Consider the following 19,521-nt stretch of genomic DNA (forward strand, 5'->3'; position numbering starts at 1 on the left):
AGGTTCCATCTTAGCGTACTTCAGCACAACAAATAAATTGCCGCATATCAAGTCAAGTGACTTGATATGCAATAGATGTTAATCTCTACCTTCACAGGTAGCTAAGTAACTAAGCACACACAGGCTGCAGGCTGTATTAATCAGCTGATTATGAATCTGACAGAAAAATGTCCAAAGAACAATTCAGGAAAAAAAAAAGCAGTGCTATTCAATGAGCTTGTTACAAAATCCCAAACTCCTGGTTTAGCTTTAAAAAACTAGCAACAAAGCTAAAACCAGACTCTAGTGAAGCAAATAGGAAAGTTTGGATAGATTGCAGTCATCTGTTCTCACACCTGGGATAGAAATGTGTCACAACAAGGAGACTGAATGAAAAAGCAAAAAGATCCTAAGAGCGATTGAATGCTAACTGGTGGTGGTAATGTTTTTGCTTTTATTTGTGTTTTTTTTTGTAAGTAACACACACACATAAACATATCACACTTTAGATGTTCATACAACATTATGCTAATGTATGCTACCTGGCTATTTAACAAGGTAAAGATGGTAAGATGTCAATTTTGCCACCGTTTTCTCAGTTGAACATTGTCTGTGTTACTATGCAAAATTATGTTAAGAATAAAGAATGTGGTCAACTCAGCATATTCTCCAGGTAAAGTCAAAACTACAACAGATACTGGGTGGCTAAAAGGGTGACAAACCTAAGAACAATATCCTACAAAATTGTAAACCAGGTGTGTCCAAAATGCTGCCGGAATGGTACAAATTTGGGCTGCTAACAAAGGTGGTTGATGCATATTAAAATGTTTCTTTAAGTTCTTTAGAGTAAAATATTCACTGAAAAATGTCACTTTTTCAAGTAGAAAAATTTATGTAGAACCCAAAGATTTTACCTGTTTTTATTTCAGTTTTCAAGTGAACAGGACTTCAAAACACCCAACAACATTTTCCCCAAAGCAGATTGACTGAACCTGAATAAAATCAGCAAGCACAACCCACATCCTGTTCTTGTTACCGAGAAGAGATGAAAAAGAAATTTCTTGAGCAAAAACTGGAAAACAACTGACCCCAAAAAAGGCGACAGCTTTTCTGCTTTCAAATCTACAAAGACCTAAAGCTCCTTTTTTCCCACAAAAATCTAAAGGCTTTATTGGCTTCATTCAACAATTCCCTGGTTAGGTTATTATGAGTAGGTAAAAACAATAAAAGAAATTCACAAAACATTAACTTTGCGTTTTCAATTTCCACATTCACCGAGTACCTTTAACTTCATGATTTTCATCTAGTTGGAAAAAAGTTTGGGCACCGCCACTGTAGGCTGCCAACATCCACTTCTATAATGTATTCCTGAGCCTTTTGTAGTTTGAGTTGCGCTAAATTGCTAATATCGGCTAAAACATGAAGCTAGCCGTTATCCTTCCACCACTCTGATGATTTCTTCCCTTTTTTAATAAAATCACCAACATGGCATTTTTCTAGATCAGCTAACGGTTACTACTAATAATAATAATACCAGCCCAGAACCTTACTGCAAAGAAAAAAATCCCAGCTATCCCTGTAAAGTAATGTCGCTCAGCTCTCACTTATTAAAGCGAAGCACAGTGTTGAACCATTATATTTGCTGTTCCTATAGATGTAACGGCGTAAAACACCCCTGTTCCTACATGCATTTGTCTGTTGCTCCACTGTCACTCAGAGGTTAAACTTAACATCATGTAAGATGCTTGGTTATTAGACGAGTAATGCACTTATTGCGTTTTTGGTTTGTTCTCATTTCAGCTCCAATATGGGGAGCCACTCGCAGCCTCCTGAAAGCTACTGGGCTGCACTCATGTATGCTTTTATCTCTCAGCCAGGATATGTTCTTAAAGCACGGTCTGTCAGATCCGCCTGCACCGTGGTGTGCAGGAGAACAAGAGCAGCCATCAAGACGACAGTTTTATTTTAATTGCTATCTCCCTTTCCTCCCGGTCCTTCATTTTCCCTTACCCCTGGAGCAAATCAACAGAAAAAATGTAAAAGGACTGACAGGAAAACAATTGCGTTTCAAATTGAACTCCCTGCAGAGTGTGTTCACTTCCTTAACCTGACATCCCTCCCTTCCCCGCACATGGCAGAGGAGAAGGCAAGGCAACCGCACTAAAGCCGGTGGAGAAGTGGTGGAGGGTGGAGAAAGGGGGATGAGAGAGCGGGGTGGGAGGGAGACCGTCCTTTTGAATATGTGTTTTCTGTTTATCATTAGCTGACTGGGTGCTTCATCATTCGGCGAAAATCCCTATCTGCTGAACATAAGGCCGAGAGACAGCGGGGAATCAATCTTTTGTGCTTGGGCAGATAAACACAGGACGCAATCAGGGGGAGACGGAGCGACGGAGCAGGCCGCGGGACTCACGCCGCCGGTGATGGATGGCGGAAGTGAAAGTGTCAGGATGGCATTATGCAAATGGGGGAGGCATCCGAGCATCGCCCCGGTGATTATGGGAGATGGGAGAGCAGCCTGTGGTCCCCCTGGCACCGAGGCAGCCATTTTGGGGGGCTCTCGTTGTTTCCTGCCGAAGCCGAGTGAGGGGGGTGGATGGATAGAGTGGTGGGAGAAAGGGAAGGAGGAGATGAAGGAGGAGAGGGGAGGGAAGAACGTGTCATGGTATCATTCCCTCACATACACTGCCAACCCTCCTCAAAACCCCCACCTATTACCCGCCCCCCGCCCCCCCCCGAAAAAAGAAGGGGGGAGGAGGAATAAGTCTATAAGCAGAGTGAGAGGCATCTGTGTCATTTACTGAAACAAATGATCAGCCTCCTCTTTCTGTGGGAATTGAATGAGGAGGGTGAGGCGGCCCAGTGATAGAGATAGAACACTGATGGAACAATCATGAATAATGAACTTGAACTGGACAGAAATAAAAGCCGGTTGAGGTGATTGCGACAGCTGCCGCGTTCCTGTTACTTTTTTTTTCTCCCCCCATTTTATTATTATTTTTTTATTTCATTTTATTTTTTTCAGACAAGGGGAAACCAAGCAGCTCTCAGAGACCAACATGACCCCTGGGTACAGTAGCATCCATCCTGACTGCGTCAATTTGACAGACACACACACACACACGCACACCGATCTCAATGACAAGCGGCAGGCAGGACACACACTTTCACGGTAATGACCAAGGATGCCGCTTGTATTCAAATGAGGGTTGAAGTGAGAGCAAGAGCAGATACTTGTGGGAGCAGCCTGGCCCAGAGGGGAGATCCACTCTCAGTCCCCGCTGCACCATTACAGTAAGATTGGATGAAGATGGAAAAGATGATGGTGTGTGTGAGAGAGGATGAGGACGGAGCAAGGAGACTGGCTGCCTGGCCCCTGATGATCTGTGTGTGTGTGAGTAGGGGGAATTAGCACCTTGACAGGCAAACGAGGTCGTTTTGCTTGTGTTTAGATCGTGACTAAATGTTTCAGAATGTCTCAGCGTCCGACCCCGGTCACTAAAACCGTACGACTTCCATCCTCGGCGAGACAAAGCGAGCCGAGGTGCCCCGTCCTCCACCTCCAACTTCAAGCGCTCGCCACAGCACGCCAGACACTACCCCTCCGTTCTGCCTGATTGGATCCATTTGCATTGGACACCTCCTCTGCATATTGATTGATGGGTTTAATCAGCGAATCAGGGGGAGCGCTCAGACATCAATCTCTGTCAGGCCCATGCCTTTTTTTCCCCCCTCCCCGAGCCTCTGATTCCCTGCTAGGACTCATCAAGGGAAGGAAGTTTAGACAGAAGGAAAGAGGGAGGGAGCGGGAATAGAGAAGATCAAAAAAATGGGGGGGGAGGGGGGGTGAAAGGAAGAAAGGTATGGCGGTAGAGTGGAATGACGACTTAGTGGGAATTAAAGAAAAAAAACTTTGGTGAAAATACATCAAGTGTGGAGACGGAAAGAAAGAAAGAGGCTGGTCAACTGAGTGAATCCATGTAGGAGATTTAAAAATGAGAAAGTAACCAAACACAGATTTACACATCTTATCCATGGACAGGAACGCAGAACATGAAAGCATCGAGCATGGAGGAGGAGTTCAAATTATACCGGTATTATGTTTTACATGTGAGGATCCACCGTTATCACTGTTCACTCTTCTGAATCCTTCACACTGTAAAAGTATTCCTGTGCCTTTAACCTATTCACATTGCAACCACATACGTTTGTGTTTTACTTGATTAATGATCATGAAATATCAAATATGAAAATGATTTTTGACTTTCCTAATTTTTCTAACATATGTTGCACATTTATAATTAGCCCCCCATTAGTCTGATACCCATGAATAAAATGCAACAAACCTCAGAGACTTTCACAGAATAACTGTGTTTATTCTGACACCGACATCGGACTTTTCTGTTTTTGTTATAAGTTTAGGTTAAGTTTAACTCACTTAGATTACTAAAGAGGATATTTCTCTATTTTGATTAAACTTTAATATGTTATCTGCAGTGCTCTTTATGATAAAACTTCTAGATAAAATCTTGTGCAAGCATCTTTCTTAAGAAGTCAGCCAGTTAGTAAAAGTGTTAAAATGTTAATATTTTAAAGATACTTTGTCTTATTTTTTTTTTGTTTTGTTGTTTTTTTATATGTAAAGTGACTAAAAAATTTAATTGCATGATTAAACGCAGATTTCCACAGCCAGATTCACAAAATAAACTATTGAAAAATAGATCACCTTGATTTGTTTTGTGTCTTTATTGATGACATCACAAAAGCCAAATGAATTGAATGAGTCAGCTGGCATTGTTGAACAATTTTTGAAATAACTTTTGATAAATTTGGATGTAAATGTTGAAGCATGGTGTTGTCAAATATGGCTTGAGGGCTTAGAGGCAGACCTACACAAAACAAGTAAACAACTTTAAAGGTAAGAATGAGACAAAAGCATGTGCTTTAAGAAAATAAGATAAAAACATGAAAAATTCAAAAGGACATACTCAAAGCCATATTGAGTCATGCCTTTTGTGATGTCACCAAAGGAAAATTTTTTGTAGGAAGCTGGATTTCATCTTGGTTAAACAAATTAGGAAAACAAATCTAAACACTGAGCTGTGTCTATAGTTGGCAAACTAAATGCAAAGTTAGTTTGACTGATTGTGTAAAGTCTGTAAAGCAGCCTGAAAGCTGCAGTATGTAACATTTACATAAAAAAATAAACATGTACACAAGTACACAAGGATGATTGACAGCGCAAAGACCCTCCCTCCCCCTCGGCTCTGATTAGTTGTTTCTGATTAGCACAAGGAGAAGGCATAGAAACTTGATTTTTTTTTTTCACAGATTATCTGTGCCATACTGCAGCAGCATTGCGACAGTTTTTTTGTTTTATTTTGGAGTATCACTGTACACCACATGAATATTTTGAAGCAGTAATTATCCTCTCCTTTGTATTGGTTTGTCATGTGAAATCCAAGTAAAACATAAAAACCTTGTGGTTGTAGCGTGACAAAATGTAACAAAAAAAATGAAAGGTAGATAAATCATTTTACAAACCACAACAATTACCTGTCATATTGTGAAAGTTTTACCTCCATATGACCTCACAAAGAGGACAAAACTTCTCTCTTGTTTTTTTTTAAACCCCCGTTTACATTAAACTTCCATTTGTCTCTTTCTAAACTTTGCTGCTCAGAAGTGGCACGTGACAAAACAGTAAGTTAATTGGTGGCAACCGGCAGACTCTTCCGAGTGCTCCTCTTCCTGTCTAATTTCACAGGTCCTCCAACAGGTGTAGCTGTCACAGTCACAGGATCAATATAAGGGGGCTTGGAAAACAGCCCGTTCGCTCCTTTCCGAGCAGTTTGTGTGCGCACACGCATGCACGTGCTTCTTTGTCTGCACAATTGTATATATAGAAAGTGTTAATTGAGTTGTGATTGCCATTGTGTTCCTCGTCGGGGGGATGAACGAGACCCCCCGCCGACACCGCCTCACCCTTCCCATGTCAGTGTGAGTGTACCTGCGACACGTCGAGCTGACAGACGTTTCGTTTCCTTCTCACTTGATAATTACTGTAATACAAATTCAATTAAAAGTAAAGCAGCTCGAAAAGGCAAGAGGAATTAAAATCGGAATGAAAACAGAGATCTGAGAATGCATATTTTTTACAGATGTGTGCAAAAGGTAGAGGCAGGTTTGCGATGAATGCATCACATTTTTATGTCAGACTCAGAATTCTTCATTTGAAAACTTCTTTGTTAATATCTGATTCTGATACCCTGCTCGTTTATCGTTTTTAAGATGTTTAATTAACTCAAATAGCCACTTAGAAAAGATGCCGCAGCAGAACGTCTGAATTGAAGGTGTTTGTCAGATTAACAAACATCTTAAAATAGAAGCACTCTCCTTAGATTAGTTTAACATGGATAAGTTCCAGTGCTGTGAAAAGGTATTTGCCCTCTTGATTTTTTTTATTCAATTTTGTCATACGCACACATTCCAGATCAATGTCAAACTTTTAAAAGAAAGTTTAAAAAAACGTTTAAAAAAACGTATGTGAAAAAGTAATCAGCGTGTTGCTAAATCATGAAATCAAAGTCCTCAAGTGGTGGATGTTACCACCTAGTCACAAGTACACCATCTGTTTCAGCTTACTTTAGTCTAAAGCAATTCAAACTGAAAATGTTTTTATCAGTGAGATACAACTCTGTTATATTATTAGCTTACAGTTTCACAAGAGACTGATGTTTGATGCTGCGTTGCTCAGTCAAATAACATCTGTGTTCCTATGTGAAGTTACGTTGTTTGAGTATATCTGAAAAATCCACCGCGTCTTAACAGTCCACTCTAGCTCCACCAAGAACTGAGTAAACCTTTAGATTTTGAGTAGGTTGTACAGCTGAGTAAAATGTAATCAGATTACGCTGAAACGTTTTTTCTTGTGTTTTCCCAGTCTGGTGGTTGTTTGAAAATGATCCCAGCAGACCCATGATTAGCCGATCTGCCAAAGAAGATGACGAGGTGGATTAACACAGCAGAAATCTGAATACCTTGTTAGTTTTCAACTACTTTGAATATTTATTTATTTTGATATGAGCTTTTTACTGCAGGTGAAAATTGCAAATAAGAGCTTTCTAGAACTGAATTCTTAGGGTGCATTCACATCAGCCCTGTTTAGTCCACTTTAACCAAACTCTAGTTTGCTTGCACTGGAAGCCTGATTCGCTTGGGTAGGTGTGAATGCACAAACTCTGATGGAGACCACAAAAGGAAACTCTGGTCTGCCTACAAACCTAGGACTCTGAGTAAAGTAAACTCTGGTACCGTTTGAATGCATCCTAAAGCAGAAAGCAGACTGTAGTGCAGGGCATTCTGGGTGAATACAAACTAAATCGTTTGTATCGTAGCACCAATAACTACTAGTGCAGCGCCTGAGTAGTTCTTGGTGCAGCACCAGTAGTAGTTTGTATTGTTTGACACAGCACAGTGTGAAAGTGAACCGCAACAACTGAACAGGTAACAAATGTTGCAATTTTGGTCCCAAATAAAAAAAAAGAAAAAATCTCCTGCATACATCGAAGGGTGTAAGGACACCCTTAGGCAGCCCTTTGTCTACTCTTGTTCTGCCCAAAGAACAGATGTTCTTGTTCTTTCTACCTCAGGAAACAGATGTCCCTGATCTTGCAGTGCGTCTTGAGTTTTTCCAGAAAAGGTGAGATACAAAATCAGCGACATCTACCAGTATGGAAAGTGTTGCAAAGCCAATGCTCACGTTCTGGGACTCCACTGAACCATATTGAGAGCCATTCTCAACAAACCATTGATGACGAACTTTGCAGTTGTTCGGTTTGGGGTGCAATTACTTTTTTGCGTAGGCCCAGGTTGGTTTGGAGTTCCTCTTGTTATCTTTGTGAGATATGAAAATTACTTTGATGATCTGAAACATCTAAGTATGGCCAAAAAATAAAAAATAAATAAAAAAAAATTGGGTAGGGGTATATTTTTTGTTACACTGTAAAAGTTGTGAAACAGAATCACAAACAATGAGTAAAAACATTAAATTAACTCCATTCTTCTGTATTTCATTTTTATACTTCTGTCTATTAAACTCAATTACTTCCTGTGTGAACTTGGCCTTGATGAAAAAGAGTCCCATAATTCTGTTCTGAAGAAGAAAAAAAACATGAACAAAAAAAAAAAAAACATTGCAACATGCCCATTTTTTGGAGGAAGAAACTTTTAATACCCACAGCTCTTAATGACGGCACTGCAATTAGAGTGGCTGCATTTTTGCTCTAGCCGCGAGTCAAAGGAAAACAAATAAAGCAGCTCGATTTAGAAACCTTATTAGACTTTGAGTCCCTAAGCAATTAAAGTATTACAGCTGAAGTGCTTCTGTGAACCCAGCGATGGAAAGCATTTATAGGTGGTCTCTACTTTACTGGTGGTCTGTTACTGTTGCTTTTTTTTTGTGCTCCTTTATTTGTGGCATTCAGCTTTGCAGACGCTCAAGTGTTTATATGTAAGTATGCTGTGAAAAGGTATTGGACAATGAAAGCTCTTGAAATTACAGTGTCTTTCAAGGGCAAATTACACACATACAAACTTTTACGGCCTATGCTCACTATTCATGCTCCGGTTTATGGCAAAATATTACCGTGCGCGTCACAGATTTACACAAACTGTAATTATTTAGGGCCTAATTCCAGCAGGAGAAGAAAAAAAAAGATTAAAATGAAACGCATCTCGTCTATTTTATCATTCATTCTTTAATCTTCTCGCTGCAGCATTTGCCCCACGCAGTGTCTAAATTGGCTTGGCTGTGATGATGCCCTTTGCAACGCAATCTCTCCAATTTGATGCCTTATCAAATTACTAACCCAGAGGAAATTAATGGTATCATCTATGTCAAGGCATTGATGTAGTTTCACTTAGCCTGAAACACTGAGGTCCTAATTGAAAGATTAGATTCCTTTAGATTTTCTATCCATCTTTGCACTAATTACAATTGAAGAGGAAAAGCGGCTGCCCCACATGTCAATTTAACAAATAAAACCAGGTAAAGATTAGAGGGGGGGGAAAAAAAAGATGTTTCACTCACGCAAAAAAAAAAAAAAAAAATTCAATAACACATAAATGTAATTGGCTGTAATTGGAGTAGAAGTGCTCTGCAGACAGGCAGAATTTCATTTTCTTAGATATATTTTACTTTAATGAGTTGTAATACATATCTGGACTGCAAACATTGACTGAAACCCGCAGTGCCACTAGGGGGGGTGGTGATGCTTTATGCGCTGCTGGTGAGCACATGGCTTGCTCCGAAAGTACATTCAAGAGTTGTTTCTCATTCACACACACAAGATGCAGACAGAGGGGAGGTGTCTAGGAGGAAAAAAATGCAAAAAAAAAAAAAAAATGGATCACATGACTGCCTAAGTTGCTGCTGCAGCAGCCAGTCTGCCTCGTGTAACACCGGTATGCAGTCTCACCCTCAGCCTGTTAATACCATAATCCCCCCACTGCGATGACCTTCGCCTCCCCAGACCACTTCCGACACCTCCAGTTCGGCCACCTCTGCCCTTGCCCCTCTTCTTCTCGATCACCCAGCGAGTCCCCTCCACCACAACCACCACCATAATTGACTAATGACCCCATATCAATATTTGACTGTGGTCACAGGCTTTCAGTACTGTTGTAATTTAAAGTGGATTAGTGTTCGCCTCAGCACGTTTCTTTTGGCAGCCAGCCAGTGGGACGAGCTTTTGATAACAGGTTCCTTCTTGCGTGAGTGTGTATTTCCAGAGTATGTGTCTGTGTGGCTGGGAGTGCATGCCTGTCTTGATGTGAACTAAATAAGCTGCCCATTGCCCCACGGGACTTAGAGACACCAAAGCAACTAAAAAAAAAAATGCTGCAGTGTTTCCTGATGAGAAGATGGGAAAGCATACACACACACACATTTGCGGTCGCAGGGTGACTAACTAACTGCCTGAGCCTGTTCCTGAGAAATGTCCCAGCCCAGTTTTGGTTGCTCTCTGGCAATGACACATGAAGGCTAAGGAATACCTGCAAAAAAACAAAATATAAAAGACATGGAAGACTGATATAAGAATGCTGGCAGATCATCAACAAAACACAAACTCAGGATTTTTTGTGATTTATCCATTTTTACTATCTACACATAATGTTAGCCATAATCAAACTGAATACAATGGCCTCAAAACTATTCATACTCCTAAAAATACAGTTGCAAACTTTTATGCATTTCATCAGAATTTTGTGCGGTGACCAACACCAAGTAGTTTGCAATTGTGTAAAGAGCATTATTATTTTCAGATTTTATTACAAATAAATCTAAATTGATATCCCAGCTACAACCAGTGCAACCAGCTGTGTTCAGAAGTCACTTAATTACAAAAGAGTTGGGGAATCTGCTGACTGGACAACTATTAGCCGTAGAATCCACTAATCTGGTCATAGTGGAAGAGTGGCAAGAGAAAAAGCAATTGCTGAAGGAAGGCCAAGAGGAGGTTTTGCAGTTTCCTTAAGATCAAGTTGGGGGTGATGTGGAAGAAGATGTTCCACTCAGATGAGACTAAAAATAAACCTTTTGGCCTATAAGCAAAACCCTAATCGTGGAGAAATAATACCAATGTAAACAAGGTGTTGACAACATCATGATGTGGGGATGCTTTTCTTCAGCAGGGACAAAGAAGTTGGTCAATGGGAAGATAGATGGAGCTAAATACAGAAAATTCTAGAAAGAAAACCAGGTAGAGGCTGCAAAATATAGCAAGAGCTACAATAGATTAGGTTTCAAACTCCAGTCCTCGAAGGTCAGTGTCCTGCAACTTTTGGACCCGTCAAAATGACTCAATCACCTAGTTATGCACTTACATTCTACAGAGTCCTGCCAAAGACCAAATTACGTCATTCAGGTGTGTTGACACAGAGACACAGTTAAACGTTGAAAGACAGCTGGACAACTGTGGCTTAGATAAAAGAATGTTAATGTGTTGAGAGTATTGATTTGCAAAACATTTTGAAATCCACGTATTAGTTTACTTTCACACAAATAAAAAACTTTTTGTTGGTCTGTCACAGAACTTCCTAATATAGTACATTGAAAAAATATGAGAAGTTGAAGGAGTAGGAACACTTTTGTCAGAAACTGAAGATTCATTCAAGCCTCTCAAGTTATGTTAATGAGAGCAAATTTTAACTGAATTCTTACTTGATTTATCTATCTTCACTCTATTAAGATTTATGGACTCCTTTCCTCCTGTTTTATGTCTGCGTTGCTGGTCCAGACTTGTCAGGATACACTGTCTGCCTCTCTGCTGCGCTAAACAAACCATCCAGCTGAACTATGGCAGTGCAGAGACACAGACAAGACAAACAGAGGGAGTAAAAAAAAAGAAGAAAAAAAAGAAAAAGACTTTGAATCTTACTTTGTACCCTACGCGGGTGCTTTCTGCATGCAGAGCACGAGGCCGGTGTTTATCTCGCTTGCCGGTGGAATGTTTGTGTAACCGAACCTTACGCTGATCGAGTTCAAATCACGGGAAGGATAATTAAAAACATGTTGATCCCTTCAGTCACGGCGAAAGGGGGCAGATTTATTAATGATACTCTTGCGGCAGTGGCGGACTGCGTGCTGCAACTGAAGAGATGGCGACATTGCTGGAAATCATTGGTTAGATTGTCGTTTACCTGCAGGCCCGTGCCGGCATGAGTGGTCTTTAATGTAAATGAATTTGTCTAGAGAATGAGAGAAACGAGAGACAGAGGGAGGAGTGTGAGATTGAATTAATAGCTTCAGGTCATGTGGGGGTATAGGGGGGATAATGATTTCTTCATGGACATAGAGTCAAATGGCCCGGGCATCTTGTTCTGTTCTTTGAAGGAGGAATGAATGAAAGGGTGAAACATTACATGGAACAGGGGCATTTGCTGAATATGTAAATGTATATGCTTTTACGACACAGTCTACATGCCAATAACGCTTCCAAATGACCCACTTTGCATTTACGCGATGCAAATTTTCCCCAACACGCTGTAAGATATCATCGATTGAGTTGTGCGCCCATATGTTGAACATAATTTCCTTACAATATCGAAACATTTTGACATGCCGAGGTGAAAACCAGTTGTTTCCGTACTATTTTTCCGTCTGTCTAGTCAAGGTTTAGCTTAGTCAAATGCCTGTTCTTCTTCCAAAACAAGATATGCCCCTCAAGCATTAACTGTAAAGCTCCCTCAGACAAAGGTCCAGGTGTTTCAGAGGCTGCGTCCAAACCTGGAGGTTAATGCCTTTGCGCGTTGTTTTGTGAAGCGAGCCTCCATGGGCACGTGAACATAAAAAGACATACCTCAAACTTCCAACAGCCCATGCCGAAAGAGCCCCATGGGGGTCTGGAAGCAATGGAGGGGGGCTCCTAGTCCAGGGTCTAATGGTGGGAACAGTGCCGAGGTGAATCCGTCTTTTTGTTCATTGTGGATAAAGGGGACTTTTGAGAGGCAGCGTGCGTTTTTGTTCAAGGGAGGGCCATCGAAAGCTGCAGGCCATGCTTGTTCTGAGCTGCGTTGTTTTGGTGCGTGGGGGGTGCAGGAGTTTGGACACGGACAGGGGACAGAGTTACTCGCTCCAGGGAGAGAAATATGCTGCTGCAAGAATGTTGGAAGCAGGACAGCGTATCATTTGTCTGAGAGAGAGAAAGAAGTGGGAGAGAGTAAGATGGGGCAATAGAAAGAAACAGATGGACCGGGGGTAGAAAGTGAGACAGAGAAGGAAAGGTGTGAAGGTGCTTTATGGGGTACTTAGTAGCTCATGTATCCAGGCTACTGTCATCTCAAGACATCCATTGTGACGTTTGCAGCTGAATAATTTTGATTTTTACCTCCGAGATTATCCGGAAATGTTTCAATTTTTAACTACTAAAATAACTGAGTAAGTGATTCTACATCTCTGTGACAAGGACTTGCTATTCAGCATGACCGAGAGATTGCTTCAGGCAGCCGGCAGTGAACTCTCCATGATCTCTGACCTGTCTGACCCGTCCAACAGTTCCACTTCCACAGAGCAGCTCTGATTGATGGGCCTTCAGGAACTCATGACTGCTCCCTGTGTCCTGGGTAGAGGTTGAACAGGAATTTGTCCATTTCTACCTGACACCTAATCATTGCAAAAGATCTGAAGGAGACAGTGGTTCATTTTTGCCCTCTGAGCCAATACAGTGATTTTAAAAGAGTCTCAGATGTATTTACCAGTTTGTTTTTGTAATTCATTTGATTTTTGTTTATGTGGTTTGGATTTCAAGAAGCCTATCTCATCTGAAACTGCTGCTTGAGAAAGATTGGCAAGTCCACACTTTTTATAGCCATGAGCAAGTTTCTGGCTTAATTCTGGCTATATGTCAAACCACTCTTCCTGGCTGAACTTGGCTCTTTTTCATGTCATGGACCCAACCATTAAATATATTCCATGTATTATCCACAAGGTGGATGTCAAGACTTTAGGGAGGCCATTTAAGAAGCATAATGTAAATCATTTAAAACTAAATCTGATGCGTGTCTTTGGATCAATGTCTCATTGGCAACCTCTTTATCATCTAAAGAAAAGAATGTAGTAACAAAGGTCAAGCACAATTCAGAAACTGATGGAAAACTGGAGTCACAGTCCACAATGATGCAAGCTTTACATCCCTGTGGCCTGATATGGCAGCAAACAAAAATTGAGCCCTCCACCAACCAAAAGATCAGCAAGTTCAACGTTACTTTGCAGCTATGGCCACCAAATGGCTTCTGGAGAAATGTCTTCTTGTCAGACAAGCCAACAATCAAGTTGAAGAACACTGGATCAACATCATAGAGAGGATAGAGTGCTTTGTACAAACTATACAAAACTGGTTTTGAAGTGAGTTAATGGTAAACTTGTAAATGACCTTACCCCTTCAGCTTAAAACCTGGTTCCTTGGCAGAAAACCAAGCAATATAACTGAACTCTGCCAATTCTGCCAAACAGAGCAAACAAATATTCATCCAGAATGATGGTAGGTCCATGTTGATAACTACAAAAAGTATTGTAGACCAGTCTCCTTCTCAAAAGTCTTTATAAGACATTTAGCGCAATAATAATCGGTGTGAATGTACGTGTATTTTTTACACTGGGTGAATTAGAGAACATGTAAAATTTATGGGTTTTCATACAAATCCCATAAATTATATTTACGTCAATGATGAGCTTATGTACATGACTGACTTCAACCGTTTCTAGTATTTCATACAATTATGAAGCAATTTGTAAGAGTTTATTGTAGAAATCAAGAAGTAAACTAGATGACTTATTTCACCATCACATGTTTAACATTGCACCTGCACTAGATGAAAGACATGACAGCCTTGCACTGGCGTAGCTGTTAAATGACCCTGTGGGCATTTTTCTTTGGTCTTTTAACTTTTCAATTGATTTTCAAGCCTCTAAGCTCTTAAAGCATCTATTAATTTGTAAAGGAGCACTGGTCTCTTCCACAGCTCATTGTAATTGATGAGATCACATGGCTTTTTCAAACGGCAGAGCCAGACAGGTCCCTTAGAAGTAAGCGGTGAGATGCCCGTAAAGCTGTCTGTCCTGTCAAAACAGGTTCTAATGTGTTTAAAAATAGGTTACACATGCTGTGGGACATGTACATAGTGAACAAGATGTTCTGGAAGAATTTGCTTTAAGGTTAAAAAATGAGCTTAATCCATGTTTGAACACATTGCAACATTAATATCTCTAAAATGTGTCTCTCCTCATCTTACAAGGCAGCATATCATGGTTTAATGTAACGTTGCACGGCCAATTAACACATCGATGCTCAGTCAGCCACAGAGCTCGGAGGTCAGAAGTCTTGGTCTGTATTGCGTGAGGCTCAGTAAGACAAAAGCAGAGGTAGTCCCACAGAAAATCTATTTTCTAATGTTTCTAAAAACAGAAGCGTCATTATACAATAAGCCTATTGTACAGAGTATAGGCTTCTTGAAGTCATTGATGATCATTTTGATACTCCGATGCATTCATGCTGGGTAAATCTTCCTTCGAAGGACATAACAATGCACACAGTCAACTGTAAAAGGCAAATTAACGCTAATAATAGCTTTGATTTGAGCGCTAATTGTCGTAATCCATAAAGCATCCTCCCAGATGACATCATGTGAAGGCTGTCAAGTATCCGAGATGCATGAAAGAGATTCAGAAAGAGCTAATAACCTCTGACAAAGTACATAAAATGATTGAATGACTTCCCCGAAGACGAAGCTGCTGTGTGGATAAGCTTGGACATGCAGGAATGTGGATGTCCGAGTATTTGGTTCTACACTGAAACATACATATAGCTTTTCAAAAACACAACTCTCCCATTCTCGCTTGCATGACCCTCTGTTAACATGGCCATGAGTTACATTACAGGGGTCGCCTCAAAAATGATTTGAATTCACCTCCCCCCAACCTATGATTATTTATCACATGCAAAATAGGCTGGGACACGGTGATGTATGTTATCGGCAGTGACAATGATAAGCAGGACAATAATTACACAAAGCCCAGCTCATCCATCACAGTCACTTATCACTTAAACAATCAGGCATTAAACAGACAAAGGCGTGGAGACGAGAGGAAAGATGCAGGACTGGGATTGTTGCCCCGTACCTCTGTCAAAGCACATCCAGCCCTGTTGCTTTTACACACACCATGTCATGGGGGCTTTTAGTGGGTCACTGTGCAGTGCTTCCACAGATGTGAAGGAATTATGCTCCAGTTTCAAGAGATAATCCATGAGAAAGAAATGCACTCATTGACTAGTATTTTTATCTGATGAAAACTCATGGGAACGAATCAAATAAGTGTGACTTAAAGAGGAAAAAGTAGGAAGTTTCTAAACTGCCCCTCCCAGAAAAACAAGAAACAAAAATCAATCTACCAGATAACGCATAAACTTCTAACAAGGCAACGGCTCGTTTAACACCACAGAAAAAAAAGTTCCATTATATATTGAAACCAGTTGAAAGTCCTTTAAATGAAATGCTTGAGAAAATTCAGACTGACTCATATTTGCAAAGAGTAGTGCAACCCGTTGCTTCCCTAAGATCTCTATTGTGTCCAGGTCAGGTCTGTTTGATGGCCAATCAGAGACAGTACCGCCTTGGTTACTGAACCAGTTTTTGGTACCTTTGAGTGGACAGGTTTCAAGTCCTATTTGAAAAAAGTAGAAGGACTCATGAAGTTCTCTAAAACATCCTGGTTGAAAGCTAAGTTGAACCCAATAGTCCCAACTTTTTCTACAATTTACTATTTTTCTTTTTTTCCTAGATGTACCTATAAAATTCAAATGTATAATAAAACAGATCTTGCAAAATTTGGAATGAGGTTCTAATAGTTTTTAAGTAATACACATTTATTTCCTACGAGCGACAAATTATGACTTTCTTTGTTATGAATGCAGATTATTTAGTCTTTGAGTGTGACACCAACAAATAGTCATTCAAGAGGCAAAACCAAAAGTGGACTTCTACTGCTCTAGTCAGAAAAAAAAACAATACGTGTTACATAAGTATAAGCTTCAGATTTTTTTAAGCTATTCCATTGCTTGTATTGGGTTTTCTTTTACTAAGATTATCATTTACATGGGAAAAGATTCATGGAGGCAGAAAATAGAACATGTAGTGTTTATATGTTAACTGGTAGAAAATGAAGGCAATGCAAAGATGTTATAAAACAGAGTTCACTTAAATCATTATGATATCATTTTTTTTATTTATCTGCATTTATTTTACATCAGACAGTCAATGGCAAGATGTTAAGTTTTCAGTAAGGACAGGAAGCTTATTGATGGTGCAGAGTCACTTAGTATCTTTATAAATAATTATCAGGTTCTGTGTAAACAGCTGTTCAACATCAACACAAGAGTTTAATAAAACAGCTTGTAAAAATGGTTTTGAGCGTAGAGATTTTTTCAGATGGGAGCGATTTTGGTCTCACTCTGGCCATTCAAGCTCGGCACCCAATAATTTGGATTTATACGAAACAAATATACCAGGAGAAATCTTTTTACAATAGGTTAGATAGCAACTGCTTATAACATTTGAACAGAAACTTGTGACTAGCCCTTTATTTTGGTGAGACAAAACTTGAAATTCATTTAAATAAAGCTACTACAACCTAAAAGTAAATGCTAAAATTTCTCACCTTACCCGCTTCCTAACTCACTTTTATCAAAATGACCCTATACTAATTGGATTTTTACTTTATGCATGTAATTTTTGGTTCCTGTGTGTATGCGGTGGATTGCCTCGACATGTCACTGATCATGAACTTGAACCCTAAAGCCCACGGCCACAGAGCGGAGATAGAAACTGGAGACTGCACAGCTTGAGCGACAGAAAGAGTGAGCTTCCCCAGCAGCAAGAGGTCAGAGGTTACCTAAATACTCAGAGAGCCCCCTGGGCTGGGTTGATCCACTCTGGGGTAATGAGGTTGACACCTCCTGGGACTTGTAACCCTTCAACCCCGGTCCATCGATGTATTGGCCTGTTGGGAGAAAAGAGGACATTTATCCAAAGAGGCCACCAGAACTGCAGTAAGGCAGAAACACAAGGTATCTGACCTTTTGTCCAGCGCCGTGAAATATAAGACTAAACACCATCGGCTTAACGTATCATTTACAGTAGAAAGCTGAGAGACTGAATGACCTAATGGAGGGTATGTGGTAAAAAAAAACTGCAGAAAAAAAATAGAGTGAAGAGCAAACATCTGCTTCATTCAAGTAAAAAAAATAAATAAAATAAATGCACTTTCCAGCAGAGTTTTATTCCCTTGTTTATTGCTGAAGGATTGTGAATAAGTTTCCTTTGAACATGATGGATCATTAAAGTAATGGTGTACTGTGGTTTTGTTCTTTTTCTGCTTAGATGTTTCTTCTTTTTAATACAAATTTCTATCTGTGTCTTTGTCTCTCCTGAGAGCCGCTTTTGCTCTACTTACCAGGAAACACTTTCTAGATATGCAAATGTATTGAAACAAGAAAGAGTGAAAAAAGTGAGTATGTGTGCGTGGGAGACAGAGAGGGAGGCATACTGTTGGATTTGTTTTAACACTGGCAAATCATAGACAACTATGAGTCTCAAGGCAACATGTGTGTCTCTGAAAACATACATGATATTTTTTGGGATTTGTATGCACTTGCATTAAATTTGAACTGGTAAATTTAGTTTGTAGGGTTTTTCAGTAGGTTTAAGCTGCAACTTTATTCATTTTTCTATGTTAAACTACAATATTTAATCTTTAATAAAATTTCAGTCTATTTTTACATGAAACATAACAAAATCAATAGTTAATGCAACAATTTACCATCCATGAACCATTTCACTTTTCTTTCTAATGTCTAAAATAGAGCATCACAAAGTCATGCATGATTATGGGTAGAAAAATAAGGACACATCTTATATATTTAACAATAAACAATAATTCAATAGTGTGAATTTTTGTAATGCAATATGCCATATGTATTCCCGAAAAGACTATGCAAAAGGTTAAAGATCTGGTGGTGGCAGAATTATGCCAAAAAAGGAAACTTTATTTGGGGACCAAAAATAAAGACTGTTTGGACTTGAGGGGTAAATGGATAGAGTGAAATTCAGGAAAATCCTGGAAGAAAATCTTTTGGAAGTTACAAAGAACTATATACAAATATATTTATGTGTTAAAAAGGCCTAGTCAAACTCCAGCTGAGAATCTGTGGCCTGGTTAGGTTCACAGACACTCTCTGTCCCAGTGACTTATACTGGGTTCGTTAACAAGAGGATTGGGGATCAGTTTTAGTTTCTAGGTGCGCAGAGCTGGTGAATATATGGAAGACGCTTCACAATTATTTATTTAATAATCAAAAATCTCTGCGAGACATTGAAGTTTGTGTTTGCAATCTGACACAATCTGAAAAACCTCAAATGTCGTGGACGATTTTGCAAAGCGGTGTATAATTATTGACAGGAAATCAAATCCGTTTCCTCCAAACACGTTTATAGACAGATGGACACAACATGTTTGAAAGGAGCAGCCATCCCCCAGAAAGGTCTTTGCAAGCTCAGAACCAGCATGTTTCTTCACGGCAAAAGCAAACAACAATCGTTAATTCGAGCTTGCGCATCAGCGTAGCAGCTTTTTGAGACCTCACCTTGGTGACCCGTGTCAGAAAGTCAATAACGAGACATACGCCGCTCTTCACTGGAGGCCCGGTGAGCCACTTTAGCAGCCAATTTCCTTCACAGTCATTAGCTAACTGCTAAATCACAACCCAGGCACGGCTAAATAACAGAGCCTGATTAAAGCACAAAAGCAGGTGATTAGAAATTACAGGAAACATGTTGTATTTTTTTACGCAAACTCGTTCCGAGTGGAAAGTGAGCATATGTTCGAAAATGAGCCTGTAAAGTGATTTTGGATTTCTCCCACCACCCCTCAACAGCGCTGGCAGCGAGTGTCATTCAAGATGTGGCCTTTCCACACTCATAAAGAAC

General features: G+C 40.0%; 1 long non-coding RNA gene across 2 annotated transcripts in view; it reads right to left on the reverse strand.

Annotated features, from left to right (window-relative positions):
- The window catches only part of LOC103457829 (uncharacterized), a 104,148-nt gene that overhangs the window by 82,101 nt on the left and 2,526 nt on the right, over positions 1-19,521 (reverse strand). For both annotated transcript variants that reach the window (XR_532482.2, XR_532481.2), the window contains exon 3: positions 17,429-17,536. This is a non-coding gene — a long non-coding RNA (uncharacterized LOC103457829). The remainder of the gene's footprint in view (positions 1-17,428; positions 17,537-19,521) is intronic.

This window comes from Poecilia reticulata, linkage group LG21, assembly GCF_000633615.1.
Source record: "Poecilia reticulata strain Guanapo linkage group LG21, Guppy_female_1.0+MT, whole genome shotgun sequence".
Classification (NCBI taxonomy): Eukaryota; Metazoa; Chordata; class Actinopteri; order Cyprinodontiformes; family Poeciliidae; genus Poecilia; species Poecilia reticulata.